The sequence below is a fragment of the Vespa velutina genome, unplaced genomic scaffold (genome assembly GCF_912470025.1).
Source record: "Vespa velutina unplaced genomic scaffold, iVesVel2.1, whole genome shotgun sequence".
Classification (NCBI taxonomy): Eukaryota; Metazoa; Arthropoda; class Insecta; order Hymenoptera; family Vespidae; genus Vespa; species Vespa velutina.
In genome coordinates, this window is record NW_025920071.1 from 325,346 (window position 1) to 341,958 (window position 16,613).

The window sequence follows — 16,613 nt, forward strand, 5'->3', positions numbered from 1 at the left end:
TAGAATCATATATAGGAAAAAAGCACACTTATTTATTAATAATTGGTATATTAGCCTGACTTATATTAGCCTGACTAAGTGTTCGCTTGTCTCCACAATAATTCAACAAATGCACTGTAAAACAACATACAAGAAAGGATATGATTATCATGAATGAAAAATTAAAGGCACGTGAAATATGTTTTCGGTCTTTGCCTAATATGTTATCGCTCAAATGGCAAGGCAAACGCAAAGTATAAATGCTAATCACTTTTCACTTCGCAGATTTTATAATCACAAAAAGATTAAATTACCGAATGATGCATGTTATCCGAAAAACAATCTTGCATTGTGGACTATATTGCAGACATGGGTACGGTAGATAATAGAATAGTTGAATCCATCAAGAGAAGTACTAAATGGTTCAAAAAATATTTTTTCCTTTTACATGGTGTGTCTGTTTAAAATGCATTTTGGTCGTACAAGATGAAAAAGTGACAATGCGTGCATTTTACCTTCAATTACTAAAAGATATAGTCAAAAAACATAAGACGTTAAACAATAATTATAGCAATCATGATAATTCTACTGCCTATCAGTCATAATAATTAACAGATATATTATATATGGTAACATAAATATTACCCATCATTTGGTAAAATTATAAATAGCAAAAAAACGTTGCAAAACTCTGTAAGGTGCTCATAAAATAATATAAGGAGAAGATCACGGTACGAATGTAAAGATTGTGATATGTGACTCTGCGTCGTTCCTTGTTTTATCATATATAATTATACTATTAATTAATAAAGTATATTTCAAACTTTTTACATAAAAATGTATAAGTAAATTATAATTTATTCCTTTATAACTCTACTCCGATTTAATGTCATAGTAAATAGCGTCATGCACAGTTTACGCGCAAGTCCTTTGGAAGTATGCTGTACAGAGATACAATCCAGCGGAAAGTCCTGTCGTAACTAAAAATTTAAGAAATTACAGAAGTAACAAGAGAGGAAGATTAATACCAGAAAGAAATATTGATATCATGAAACTTACAAACTGAAAATTTGCACAATCCATGTTTGGAATCTGTACAAGCGCAAATATTTCTAATTTCTCTCCACCTTTTTAGTGAATAGAACGCGTATCAAATATATTGTGTTGTTCGGAAAGTAATTTCGTTTTTTTCCCAACAGAAGCATTATTTATATTTTTAAGCAGCTAACTCCATGCTAAACTATATTATTATTATATATTTTAACACCTAACATTTAAAGGAGTATTGGTATACAATTCTGTTTGATTCCGTGCAGTTGTTTTTTCTTAGTGTCCTATTAAAGATGAAAAATCAAAAGAAGCATTTTTGGCATATTTTGATTTTTTATTACCAAGAAGGTAAAAATGCAGTTCAAGCGAGAGAAAAGTTATGTGACATATTTGGAGAAGATGTCTTAACGGAACGCCAGGGCTCAAACTGATTTGAAAAATTTCGTTCCGGCAATTTTGATATTGAAGATACATCACGTTCTGGAAGGCCAATTGAAGCTGATAAAGACTAAAAATAAAGGTACTGCAAACTGCCCAATAATAACACACGACATCGCTACGAGATTAAATCTGTCGAATTCGATCATTCATAAACACGTGAAACGACTTGATTTTGTTACAAAGATCGAAAGTTCCATATATTCTTATAGAAAGAGATTGCTCCGTCGCATTATGATCTGCTTCTCAAGCGTCAAAAAAATGATCCATTTTTAAAGCTAAATCATAACTGGAGACGAGAAATCATGGAGTAGAAGAGATGAGCTCGCTCAAAGTACTTCGAAAACACATATACATCAATAAAAGAGATGCTTTCTATTTGGAGGAATTATAAGGGAATTTTTTTTAACTTCTACCAAATAATTAATTCGGAAGTGTTTTGTCACCGTAATAATTCGTTTTTAATCTCGGCAATTTATGCCTTGCCAAGATTTAAATTCACAATGAATCAATGAAAAGATTTCTTACAATCAATAAGAATCAAATTCATTGCAGCAGGCAATTATAATGCAAAGCATTCAAGCTGGGGATCAAAAATAACATCACGAGGTAATAAACGAAATCCATATTTACATAACACTAATTTGAATATCCTCACCATCGATAAGCCAATCTACTGGGTATTAACTTATAATAAAACTCCTTATCTACTAGATTTTAACATCTTAAAAGCTTTAAACCCATTATATTTTAAAATTGAATCATGCTTACAACTCAGCTCTGACTACTAAATTTTAATAATTACATACTGGAACAGATCAATTGTTTATTAAAAATCATGAATCCTGTGTAACGAAAAGACAAATTAAATGCTATTCAAAAAAATCATATAATTAGATCACATAGAAACAACACTTCACAAGGCACAAATTTATACCGATAGTCAATAATATTTATAGAAATACATTCTGCAAAGGCGCGAAAAAATATACCCTGAGGACCAGGTAAAAAATTAAATAATATGAAACATATTAGATCTATGATCTTATAAATAGAGACGTTGTCTCAATGAACACATTGTCCATATGCTACTTTCCATATATAAACAATTTACCTAATATCTATTATTGAGAAATTGTAAACAATATGGAACAAAAAAAAAGTTTTATACTTTGCTTCGAATTACAAAGAGACTGCCTGACGAATCGCCAAAGAAGTATAAACAGATGTAAGAAATATGCGTCATATTCTGCAAAGATGCAAGCTCATTAAATACAAACAATTAAAGTAATAATTTCCCTTAATTGGAAAGCATAAAGACGCCATTGAAGTTAGTACATGACCACGTTCACTGAATAAAAAAGTGGAGAAATGTAATTTTTGAAATTGACAAAACAAGATCTTAAGCTTAGCTAATAAAAACAGGCATGCATAATATAAGAAAATAATGAAAAAACATAATTGTAAATCCTAAAACAGAATTACTAATGATCATGCTCGCCAATAACTTATTGGAAAAATTATGAACAGTAACTTATGTCGATTCGAAACTTTCATAGCCAGCATAATGTAGGATTAGAAAAATGTTCATTTATATGTAAGTGTCGAAAGAATGGTAGAAATAATACTTTAACAACTATATTATATAAATTATGCAATATATTATTATATATATATATTGTATTTTGTATCATATATATGGTTATTTTGTACTCACTTTAATATTTTGCGTCGTATATTGTAAATTTAAATATTATAAAATTTGTAAGGTAAATTAAAGCAGAGCAGAGTAATTCAGTTATACCGAACATCAAATGTCAAGCAAATAAACGCGAGTAAGTTTGTATACCACGAGAGATAATAGACAAAAAGCACAAATAAATTAAATATAATGTATATTAATATATGATACAACAAGATAAACATATATAAAAATATTGAATAAACTTTATAAATATTGTATATATAAATAAAAATTCTTATATTATTATGTATGCTTATATGCTCATTATTATACTATATTATGCATATATTCTCATATATGTTTATGTATGCTTTACTTACCAAATTGTTAGAGTTCTTTTATCTGAGTCTTTTTCATGAACAAACATTACGGCATAGAAATAATTTCGATTATTCGAATATACATCATCTATCTTATTATCGCTATATTTTACTTATATTTTTCTCAATTCCTGATAGAAATGTGTATGTAAATTGTGTAATTACATTTTCACTGATATAAAATTCACTCGAAAGATTATGTAAGACATTCCGTTTTTGTATTATACTCCGATAATTTTTGCTTTTCATTTCCCAAAATTCGGAAAAATATATCCATCATGAAATCTATCTAAGTATCCCTTCCTTCGCTCAACTCTTTTTTTCCATTATCTTTAGCGCACGACTTCTCATAAAATATTTTGGACATCGTTGGAAGTTAGAAATAACTATGCGAAAGAAGAAAAAACTGTTTACATTACACGTTGTTTCGCTATCTGAAAGCAATTACGGCAATTAGTTCAACTTACCAGTTATTATTTAAGATATGTTTACGCATATTTTGTTACACATGTCACAAAAGTTTCTCTTGCAAGAAATGTTGCAAGTTACTTGCTAGTGCATCCGCGACATATCCGTTGCCGTATCAAAGATAGAAGAAAGGGAGATAACCTAAAAGTAGTAGTTTAGTAATATAGAAAAGTATAATAGTAGTAGTAGTAGTAATTGTGTTAGGTTTAGGTTAGGTTAGAAATACGACGACCATAATACATAATTAATGTAACATGAAGCAAGTGACGTAGTAGAGTAGCAGTTTTATATGTTGTATCTTTCAACATGTTTTCCAAGGTTTCTAATTTCACCATATAAATTTTGTTAAATTTTGCTATGGAGATAAGATATTATTCTTGCAAAATTTAAGTTCCTTATAAAGTCAAATCGCTTTATATTTTTTTAATTTTTGAAACACAAATATAGAAGATATGCATTTATTGGAGAAATGTTTATCATTATGAAAAAAATTGCCAGTGCCCACCAATGACTTCTCTTACATGAATAATTGGCGATATATATGTAAAGAAAGTATACTTTCTTTAGGTAGATTTGCCCCGTCCTTCCTATGTCTTTTATTATCTACAAATTCTTTTGTTACCTACAAATCGAGACGTTAAGAAGTGGGAGAGAAACAGGCAGTAAGAAATAGAAAGCCACGAGAAAAGTAGCACGAGACTGTAGTGTGAAATTTAACCAATGTAAATAATAAACGTAAATTGTCGTTTCTTTGTTAGAGAAACTTATTTTCGCTTATTACCTCACCTTGTCTATTCGATTTATTATATATATATATATATATATTATATATGTTATATATGTATATATATCCATATATATATCCATTCTTATATATATATATATATATATATATATATCCATTCAGTAACAAAATGCAATTAAGTCAAAGTTGATTTAACATCTGTATTGGTAAGAAGGTACAGGAAAACAGTTAATGAAGTGTTTAAAAATCAAAAAGAATAGTTTTTCTTGAATGTTCAATTACTTTTATTTAAATTATTTTAATTGAAATGTTATGTATATATATTATCTAATATTACTTAATACATTGACTAAAACTTGTATTTCATGAATGTTTAAATCATTAAAATTTCTTTCATATTTCTTTTTGTAAACTGTTATTGAACTATGTACAAAATTTTTAAATATAGTTTTAGGATAGTTAGTATAGTCAAGAACAGGGAGTTAACGTGACTCTTTTTTTACATGGTTGTTATATATATATGTAAAGAAAGTATACTTTCTTCAACTTTCTGTCCTTTGTTATTTACAAATCAAAATCTTTTGTGACCTACAAATCGAGCCGATAAAATTTGGAAGAGAAACAGGCAGTATGAAAGATAACAGAAGAGAAAGGTAACACAAGTGCTAATATGAAAATTTATAAAAGATATTAAATAAAATATAAACAAAGTGAACAATAAACTATTAATAAACTATTAATAAAAAATGGCTGTTTCTTTGTTCACAGAGAAACTTATTTTCGTTTATCACTTCACCTTACCTAATCGAGATATTATATATATATATATTTAAAGAAAGTATACTTTCTTACGTTAGATTTGCCGCGCTTCTCATGTCCCGCCCTTCCATTGTCTTTTGTTATCTACAAGTCGAGCCGCTAAGATTTCGAATAGAAACGGACATCAGGAAATAGAACTTAGGCAAGAGAACAGCACGAGAGGTTATAAAGAAATTTTATAAAAGATAATATATTAAATAAAATTTAAGTAGGGTGAATAATAAACGTGAATTATCGTTTCTTTGTTCACAGAGGAACATATTTTCGTTTTTCACCTCACCTAATAGATACGATAAATTATATATATATATATAAGCAATACACAGAACAGAAATTCGATAGAATGCTTCTTGGAAATATCGGTTGTCTGTTCTTGCCCTTTTTGCTAACCTTATCACAGATGAAGAAATAAAGTTTAATATATATAAATAACAATCACATAAACTATTATATGTGCAAATAGCTTAAAATGAAGCAAAATATTGCAACCTGATTATACTAACACAATTACTTAACCATAACTGTTCAAATTTTATAGCCAATGCATAATTCAATGATACCAATGAAGTGTGTTATTTATTAATGATCAAAATATAATTCATGAGAGTAAGAAAGATTGTTTAGAAAACTGTCAAAATTCGAAAAAGTACATTTTCATCCTTATCACAAAGTCCTTCAAATCAAATTATTAACTTCCACATTAATTGTTACAGAAAGTACGATACTTTCCATATTCTCTGGATACATTAGAAAAATATTAACGATACATTTGAAAAAAAAGAAATAAAAAATATAAATGAACAATTATTAATACCTAATTGACAACTTGGAGATAGTTTTTTTGATGAGAAACATTCTGATTGTAAAATTGTTCAGATAACAGTTCATTTTATTTGTAATATTTATAAATATAAAAAAATCTGGAATAGATAAACATGTTGCTATAATTTTTTTGTAGTCATTATATGTGTACATGCACAGTTGTCGTTTTTCGAGAATTTAAAATTGACATTGTTTTTACCGCTTAAAAAATTAATACAGATTCAATATATCTACTGTAAAACCTTATGAATTTTTAAATATTTATAAAGATGTCGGAGTATATTTTATTAGTGCGTTTCATACATATGTATATGTAATAGTACTATATTACCAGTTCACATAAATAGAAGTGGTAGTAAAAGAAAAGTAATAGAAAGATGTCCATTGTGCGCAGGATGTTTTACAAAAGCAATTACTTTATCTCCACATGTGTTTTAGCCATATATGTAGTGCTATATTGCCAACCCCCATAAATGAAAGAATTGTCAGTGAAGCGAAACAAGAATTTACTTAGTCAATTGAGCGCAAAATGTTATATGCTGGAAATTTAATATGAAGTTGAATTATACAAATGTTGTGGACACAGCTAAGAGCAGAATGGAACATAGTATATAAATGAAATTGTAAACTGTTCTTATGTAAAAACGGTTTTCTATAAATGAATAAGTTATTAAATATTATAAAATATATTAAACTAGTTTTGGAAATAATTTATTAATAATAAGTGAGTAATAGTAAAGCAATTTAATAAAAATAATAATAGGTAAATAATATTCTTTTACCAGAGATTGATCTTAAAAAACCTAAATTCGATCTGATAGATAAATAAATTGGGGAAAGAATGAGGCAGTAGGCAGAGTATTAGAATAAATATTACAAGCTTCTATAAATGGTGTACGTACAAGTGTGGCTTCACGTACCAATGAGTTAGTTGGACAATTTTCAGTAAGAGAATAGAGAGCTGTTTGTAGACTCTTTGATTTTTTAATAAAATCTTGCAAATTTATTAGATTCTTTATTAAATTCAATATACAGATTTATTAACTGATCTATGAACAGTCTCACAAAATGGAAAATATGGACTTATTACTTACTAATTACTCATTATTTTTATTGGTTAATGATTTTACAGATTGCGAAATGAGGACTTATTAGCTAATTACCAACTTACCTAATGACTAAATACAAAATTCGGAGCGAAGAATTAATCATGGATTTATTGTATCTCTAATTTTTAGGTATTACAGAATGAAAAGTCTCTTCTGGTTATCTCCCCTTCAGATGCATCTAGCTGATTACTTATGAAATTTACCGAGGATAAAAAGTTTGCTTCCTATTGGATGACAATATTATTTTTATGATTCTGGTTTATACTTTCATAAGAATTCTACTACATCAAAAAGCAAGATCTGGCTAACACCAAGATTTACAGAATTTGTCAAAAAACATATTTGCAAGGAAAGATGGAAGAGATCTAAACTGATTTATGTTTGAGGAGGTGAGAGTTGGATGCATGATTGATTTAAGGGTGTAATAGTTATAAGGTGTTCACAACAATGTGGCAGGAAAGTGAGAATTTACTGAAAATGTTCAAAGGCATCGATTTACTTCCTGTTCTAAGACAGTCCTATGCATTATACTATAGACAGCATACATACTATAGACTGGTATAATGGAGAACAACGTTTCCTAACAAAAACACATAAATTTTCTTTAATGGTAACTCATATCTCTTTACCAATCATAGTTGGCTTATAAAAAAATGCCCTCTTTAAGCATTACGCTGTATATCTATGATGATCTAGTTTAGTAATAAGATGTATTAATCATATAATCGTAAGTAATATTCGATAAGAAATTAAAAATGCTCTGGATTCTCATATTTCTTTGGTACCAAAAGTAAAATAATAACAATTAAATCGAAATCATAATTTTAAATAAGATTTTCTTACAAAATTTTATATTATTAATTAATAAAATGTACCATTTATATATTTCAGAAAATTTCGATCCTTCAATTAAATTAATCGGACATATAATTATATATTTATTATTCACGCTTACGATATAACATCGATACTATATGATATCGATATCAAGACCTCAGAAGGATATAAGTCAAGCTTGTAAATTTAACGAGTATCCAAATGGTAGCCAGAAAATCCGCTTGAAAATTTTGTGAAAAACTACAAGAATAATAAAATGACATCGTTTTAATAAAAATTGATTATTCGTTTTTCTACCTTTCTAAAAAATGTTTGTGATGTGATGGCTAATTTTAAATCTAATTATTAGCATACTCTTAACTTCATTTATTTTGTTTAAATTCTTCGATCTTATTAGTTAATTATTAACGTCGTTATTATATCATAGTAATATCGTTGTTCATATCTGAATCTACACATGAATTAATTACATTTTTCTTGAAATGTATAATTATAAAATGATTATCAAATATTTACTTAGTAAAAACCTACTAAATGCCATTCTCTATCTGTCTATTTTAGTCTATATAATGGTTTATTTAGTTTACAAATTTTTTCTTCTTGAGAAATTTCTTCAAACTTTTTTTCTTTGATAATGTATATATTGTTAGATAAATAGCCTAGAAAATATATGCTTGGTGCACATATATTGTCTTTTCGAAGCTACATGTCAGATTATAGGATTATCTCATGTATCGAATAATTTCCATTTTTTTTTGACCGAATATCCTTCGCATACTTTATATCGATTTAAAGAAAAAATTCTGATAAGCACCACATGAATTAAATATTATTGGATATTATATTGTCATGAATTTTCTTTGATAGTGATTTTGTAAAGGAAAAAAAGCATATATATATACATATACATACATATATATATATATATATATATATATGTAAATAGTTATATTTACTCAACAGAGAGAGAGAGAGGGGGGGGGGAGGACTATATCAGCTTTCTCAGCTATTACATTAAAGATTATAATACACATAATTTTTAAACATACTTTTAAAATGATCGAGCCTTTCACATTGCTTTATTTTAGCTGGTAAGGCGTTATATATTTTTATCCCTTCGCAGAATAAACTCTTTTACCCACAAAGAGTTATGCGAAATTGTATTGCAATATTGGCGTCATGTTACATGTCTTCCTTGCCACTTTTATAGTCTACTGTTTCTAACTTATTTCTTAATTATCTAGCAACTTCCTTACGATCTTAAAAATAAATATACTGTAGTATATTTGTATGGCCTCTGTCTTATGGACATAAGCTGCAACGCTTGAAACATATATATGTATCTATCTCATTGAAATACAACTTTCATTATTCGATATTGCACTTTTTGCAATTTATCCAGCTGTGTCTCTCCCATACCCATTAAAAGCGTTACACTATAAACAAAATCCAGTACTATGATCAGTTTACATATAGTACATCTAATATATTATGATATATAATTACCTATATAAATACCTATTCCATTAAAAAAAACCAGTTTTCTTTCCTTTTTTTTACATGTAATCACAATGATACTTAAATTTAACCTTATGATCTATAATTATTCCTAAGTTCTTCATTATCTCTATGTGTTCTATAATATACCAACTAATCATATCAATACAATATTTCCTTTCAGCTCTTTTCTTAGACATCTAATTATTATATATTTCGTCTTCTATGCATTCATTTTCAATTTATTTATATTCATCCATTCTTCTACTGTATTAAATGCTTTATTCATTTATCATTCTAACTGCATACTACTTTCTCCAGCGACATAATTTAATTAATATCCACAAACATTTGTATATTACATACTTTAGAGTACACTTTAATTATATCAATTATATATATAATAAATAGTAAGGATCCCAGTACAAATCCATGCTACATTTCATAATCAGTGTTAATTAATTTAGACCATTTGTTGTTGAAACGAACCTGCTACATTCTATTATTTAGATATGATTTAAACCATTCTAAAACATTCCCTCTCATTCTATTTTGATATAATTTTTCAGTTAGTCTCTTTCTATCTACTGTTTCAAATGTTCACTTAAGATTCATAAAAATTACTCCCACCATTTTTCCCTTCCTAACTAATGAATTTTATTCATAAACAACAATTTGAATTACCGTTTCACATGAATAAGGTTTTCTAAAAGAGAGGTTGTACCATTATGATACAATTAAGTTCCAAATACCTTTCTATTTGCTTCTTCACTACTAATTCTTTCTCATATATTGGTAGCATATTAATCGATCTATAATCGCTTGTTTTTTAAAATCGGTATTATCGTTAATGTTTTCCAAATCTCTGGATAGCAATCTTCCTTCAAGGAATTATTTATTATTTCAACAAATTCCTCCTTTATCCCATAAAACACCAACTTTAATATATCAGTAGTTATTCCCTCTTCAGTAGCTTCCTTTTTTAACAATCTCATAATATGTAAATCCTATATATTAATCATTTCAAAGTTTTCTATATTAATTCCTGTACTTTCATTAAGATACATAATCCTTTTACTCGTTACTTCAACTTATGAGTATTTACAGATTTTCTATATTAGTAATATTTTTTACATAATACATGTCGAAATTATCAGCTATGATATATCCATTATTATTGACTAATATCTCAAAATCTATATTATCTATATTTTTCATATCCCTTGATTCGCCTCTAATTAATTCTTTCGTAGGGTTTTCTTTATTATCTAATTTATCTTTCATACGATTTTCTTTATTATCATTTATACAATTTTTTTTTCACTCCTATTGCACCACACCATAATTGAGCACTATTTTTTTCGTCACTAATATTTTATATTTAATATCGTATCTTAGATATAAGATTGTTCCCACTGTATTTCTATTTTCAGAGTCGCATCTAATCACACTATAGCCTGGTACATTCATCTTGCTATACTCAATTTCACTAGTCAGTTTAGTTTCAGGTACTTCTATAACTGGAGGATTCAGTTTCTTCATAATCTGTTGCTGTATCTCGTCTTTGTATCTCTAAGCAAACTTTGTACATTTGTATATACTATTAGTTCTTCCTTCCGCACCTGCTATTTCGCATCTTCCCAATCGACTTTCCTCCATTCTTCATCTATCCTCCTCCTGCGTATTGGACATTCACCACTCCAAGCATAGTGTCCTTCATTAAACTTCAAAGTATGGGTTTTATTGTTATACATACAATATACACATTTTTCTTTCTCAGTTTTACAGTCATTGCTTTTATGATCATCAGCATATTTCAAATATATTATCAGGCCTATATAATTTTTCGCAACATGATAATATTGCAATCAAAACATCTCTTTACATTAATACAATCAGCAACATAACATTTCCTCCATTTAATATTTACTTTCATAATCCACCTCAATTATTGATGTATCATTACCCTTCTTCATTCTATTAGTATTACTACTGCCTTCGTTCTAATTATATTTTTCAGAATTCTCATATGGAGCCCTTTCTTTGATTTGTCCAAATGATTTTGTTTTAGTAACATCTCAATTATTTATTCCCATTTACATTCCATTTCCTCTTCGGCCAAATTGAATATTTGCAATTTAGGTTGAGCTACAAAGATTTGAGCTATAGGCCTTTCGTCTCTATAATTTGGTACCTTAATACCAATTTATTTAAAGCAGTAGATTTCAGTCGTTTCTGTTCTTGCTTACATTCACAACACAGGATAAGAGTTCCCTTTCCTCCTTTCCTCAACTTTGATACGCCTACAGGAATGTTTTAGATGTCAATCTTCTCTTTTACCTTTTTTGTCCTCTCACTCTCCTATTGTTACTTCGGCTATAATATAATAATGTTTTCTTTCTTCGTTTCTTTTGCCACATCAGAGTAATTACGCTGGGCAACTCCGGCCGACACAATATTCCACATCTTTTTCATCATTTCTTCTATCTCTTTCTTAAAGCCATCTAATTCATCTTTAACAATACCTACCATTATATTCTTTATTTCATTTTCATCAATCATTTCATCACTGACCTTTATAACAAACCAATATATCCTAGATTTAAACTAATCAATAAACCTACTATTAATACTCTGCATTAAAAAAATTATAAAGTACCGAACGAAATTATTAAATCTATGATACGTCTGGCGGTCTCAGTTTTTCATAGGATCATTTTTACTTTGCATCCTTAATACATTTAATTTTTTATATTTACATGTATAACAAATTATATATTCTTGAAGCAACCACGAAAGAAAATGCAAAGTATCAATATGCTTGGTATCCAACAAGTTTACAAATCTTTGTTAATTCGAGGAAATGAATTTCTAAATAAATCCAAAGACTTTTAAACTCTTTGAAACTGATATATATACATATATATATATATATATATATATATATATATATATATATATATATATATATATATATATATGTATAAAGCATCATCAAAATAAGGGGAAAAAGATAAACACAGATATACTGGAATAATTATAAAATTTGCTAGAACTTCGCGTTATACCCGAAGACGGAACTTTTCTCTCGAGTGGAAATTACAACATTCACCGGTCCTACCTGCTTAAAATTAAATATTGGACCACACAGAAAAACGTGTACTACTTGCCTACCAATAATCTGTATTTAAAAAATAGCAAAAAGATCATTCCTACACGCACACTCCACGACTGTCTCTCATACCACCAGAGTGCAAAAACAAATAGGAAGTATGCCCTGAGGCACTTGCGGTACCCTAACTCAAGCACGTATGATTCTTAATTAATAAGGAGTACGTACCAATTGCTATAATCGATTGTCAAGGGTAAAGATTATTACGTAAATGACTAAAGCAAAAACTACCAGTACATACTACAATAGTATATATGCACCCTAGTAATATACGAGTATTTTCATGCAATATGTTCAAAACGATATAAATAATAATATATTAATATAGTAGTAGCACAAATAATTAATTAAACCGATGAAACAAGAAGATCCTATCCTAAGCTAATAAAAATAAGAATGCACAATTGATATAGACAATTAAAAATATGCCACTTGCGAATAAATACAAAAGAGGAATTGCTTATGATCATGCTCGTCAATAACTTATTTAAAAAATTACAATCAGTAACTTGTGCTGATTCGGAGCACTTTCATCATCATGGTATGATTAAGCACTGAAGGTATTTTAAATTTGTTCACTCACTATTTAAGAAGTTCTGCGATGGTTTCAAAACACTCGTCCACGATGTAAGCAAAAATTAAAAGAGTATGGATCCATAGAAAGTTGAAAACAATGTAGTTCGATATATAAGTAAGTTAAAAATGAAATAGCTCAATTTCGTTCTAGGCTGATAAGACACGATCATAATGATGATCAGTAAAAGGACAAACAAAATTTTTATTAAATTTAAATTAATAGAAAAATTGTGAAATTATTAGGTATGAAATTTAAATATTTACTTAGTAATATTCTTTTATAAAAGAAAATGTATTTATCATTCGATTATCTTCATTGATGCACTGACTCTACTATGTGAATAGTGTGATAATATAAAAAGAAAAATAATTTTAAACTTTACAGGAACAAATCATAACTCTGACTGACTGCTTTGCTCGCAGTCGATTTAATTGCATATGATACTAAACCTTAAATCGCGAAACATAAACGAAATTAAATTAACGAACGAAGGATCCTTCTAATTCATGATTATTATATTATTTAAACAGTACAACACTATCACCCGCATGATTGCATTGACTATTTGAAAAAAAAAAAAAAAAAAAAAGAAAAAGAAATTTATTAGTATAATAACTTTGTTCTTCTTAATAATGAAAGATTTTTTAAATATGAAAGAAATGTTTAAAAAAGAAATTTACTTACTGTAGTGTTTACTGATCCTTTGCACGATGAGCATCCTACCTCAGAACGATGACGAATGATTCTTCTTTTATTGAACCTGAAAAAAGGAAACAAAATTATTAGTATCATTGTTATATAATAAAAAATTATTAAAATTATTAAAGAAAAGTCTAAAAAGAAATTTACTTACCAGTCTTTGTAGATCTTTTGCACGATGACCTTTCAGTCCCAGGATCATGAAGAATATGTACCAACACTGACTCTACATCGCGAATTTACATTACATCTAATTTTATTTAATCAGATTATTTTTAAAATAAATCAAACCGATTACGAATAAACACTGCTTCTACTTCATATTATATATATATATATATATATATTTAGTAAATCGTTAATTTATGGAGTAAATGTAATATTACTATAATGTCTGATATCGGAAACAATGTAATGTTCATATCTGGCGCACTCCCTATGATTTTATCGGATTAAAGCAAAAATATTATATCCCAAATATTCGAAAAGTTCTCAAAAATTTTTCTTCCCTGGATATAATATAACATCGGCACCGTTCATCGAATGGATGTTTAAATCGTTTCAACTATTGTATAAGCGAACGTCGCAACTAGAATTAATACCTTACATTTGCTAATTTTCGTTATAACGCGTGTTTATCAATAAAACTTCTATCGGTTATATGTCATCACATATGATGAAACTTTAGACCTTTTATTTGATAAAGCTGATAAAATTCGATTAAGTTAATTGAAAATTCAATTGTCCTTAGCATTAACTTTCTGCATGAATAAAATTAACTATATAAAAATAGAAGTAACAGCTATTCCCAGCAGTATCACTATTACAATTTCAGAATTTATCCAGTAGCTTATTATATTAATAGTTATATTAATCTATTGAGCCAAAGAATGTACAAAATCATAGTAAGAGAAGTATGAATTACCGATAAGAATTCAATATGGCAATCTTTAATATCGACGTATGAGAATCGCAAGTGTAAACTAAATGCTGACGTCATATATATCAACGAAGCAATCAGAAAAATCCGGATGTCTCACAGCAGACGCTATCTATATAAAGGATGACCTTGGTGACTACAAGTTCGGTGTAGTAGGGTCAGACTTTCGAACCTATTCGTCGTTGGCATGATTGAAAAATCGAAGAAATTGAAAAATTCACCCATCGCTTAGAAAAATTTTGCGATGGTCCTCTAACACGTCTACGTCACAGCTACGACAGTCACGCGAACAATGAACTCCATGATATTTCTTTTTATAAAGAAACAAGTAAGCAAAAAATAAAATACACGCAAAGCTCTCTTTGATTTCAATTATGATGATCCTTGTATAGTGAAAATAATGTGCCAGAATAACAAACTCTTAGAGTACAACAGAATAATGGCTCAATTGCTTTTAGATGAAAACAAACACGAAGGCAATAATATCATCATTATAATAAAAAATTATGAAAACTATTTAAGAAATACTTAAAAGAGCAAATTATCTATCACGTAAAACAACCTACTGACAGAAAAATGACTATTATAAGTAATTTGCTCATGTGAGCTATTGTATTTATATTATTAAATACATTACAAGTCTTGAAAATTATTCCTGAAAGTAGCACATTCAAAATAATAATATTCGAAAGTATTAATCAGAAATAATATATTATATTTTTCGTTTAATCAAATTAATAAAAACAAATCATAATTATGTAATATGTCAAAGTATGCTATCATTGAGACATCATTATATTTTCATTCCATAAAATTGATTATTACACGAAAATGAGCAGTAAATCTCATAGAAAATCAAAAAATGAGCGAGTGGTATTGCACATAAAGTTTATTTTCGCATAATCGGTCAATTATTACTCCGCAAAACAAACAGAATTGAATGAACAATAACTTTCACAACAATTTATTTCTTACCTTTCATTACTTTGAAGTGGAGAATCGATAAATGACGTATATAAAAGAGAAAATTGGAATATAAGATCGCGTGGTTGGATCCACGAGAAAGCACGAGGACGTGCAAAAGTAGAAGGATAACGAGATAAGAAAAAATGGAATGCTGACGTTCCGGAAAGTCGTAGAATGGCATGGCTACTATATCGTTCGTTTCGTGTGTTACTTCATTCATGACTCGCTCAGTACTCCTGATCACGCCTTCCTTTTTTCATTATATCTCCCCCTACTGGCCATCTTTTCTATCTCTCCTTACTCTATCTTTTTTTTCTTAGTTGCATCCAGTCTACTCCCACTCTCAACTAGTTATCTACCTAATCTCCTCTCTTCTCTTCTCCTTTCCTACCTCTGCTCCTATCTTTGCTCCTTTCCCCTTCCCTCCTCCC

General features: G+C 28.4%; 1 long non-coding RNA gene across 2 annotated transcripts; it reads right to left on the reverse strand.

Annotated features, from left to right (window-relative positions):
- Window positions 1–665: 665 nt before the first annotated feature.
- LOC124957516 lies at window positions 666–4,682 on the reverse strand. 2 transcript variants are annotated; one of them, XR_007103635.1, is made up of 4 exons: window positions 4,505–4,682; window positions 3,999–4,140; window positions 3,532–3,917; window positions 666–959 (listed from the first exon to the last, which is right to left on the reverse strand). It is a non-coding gene; the product is annotated as an uncharacterized LOC124957516 (long non-coding RNA). The 2 variants fall into 2 exon arrangements; XR_007103634.1 differs by lacking the exon at window positions 666–959 and having other exon boundaries at window positions 3,307–3,917; window positions 4,505–4,681.
- Window positions 4,683–16,613: the final 11,931 nt, after the last annotated feature.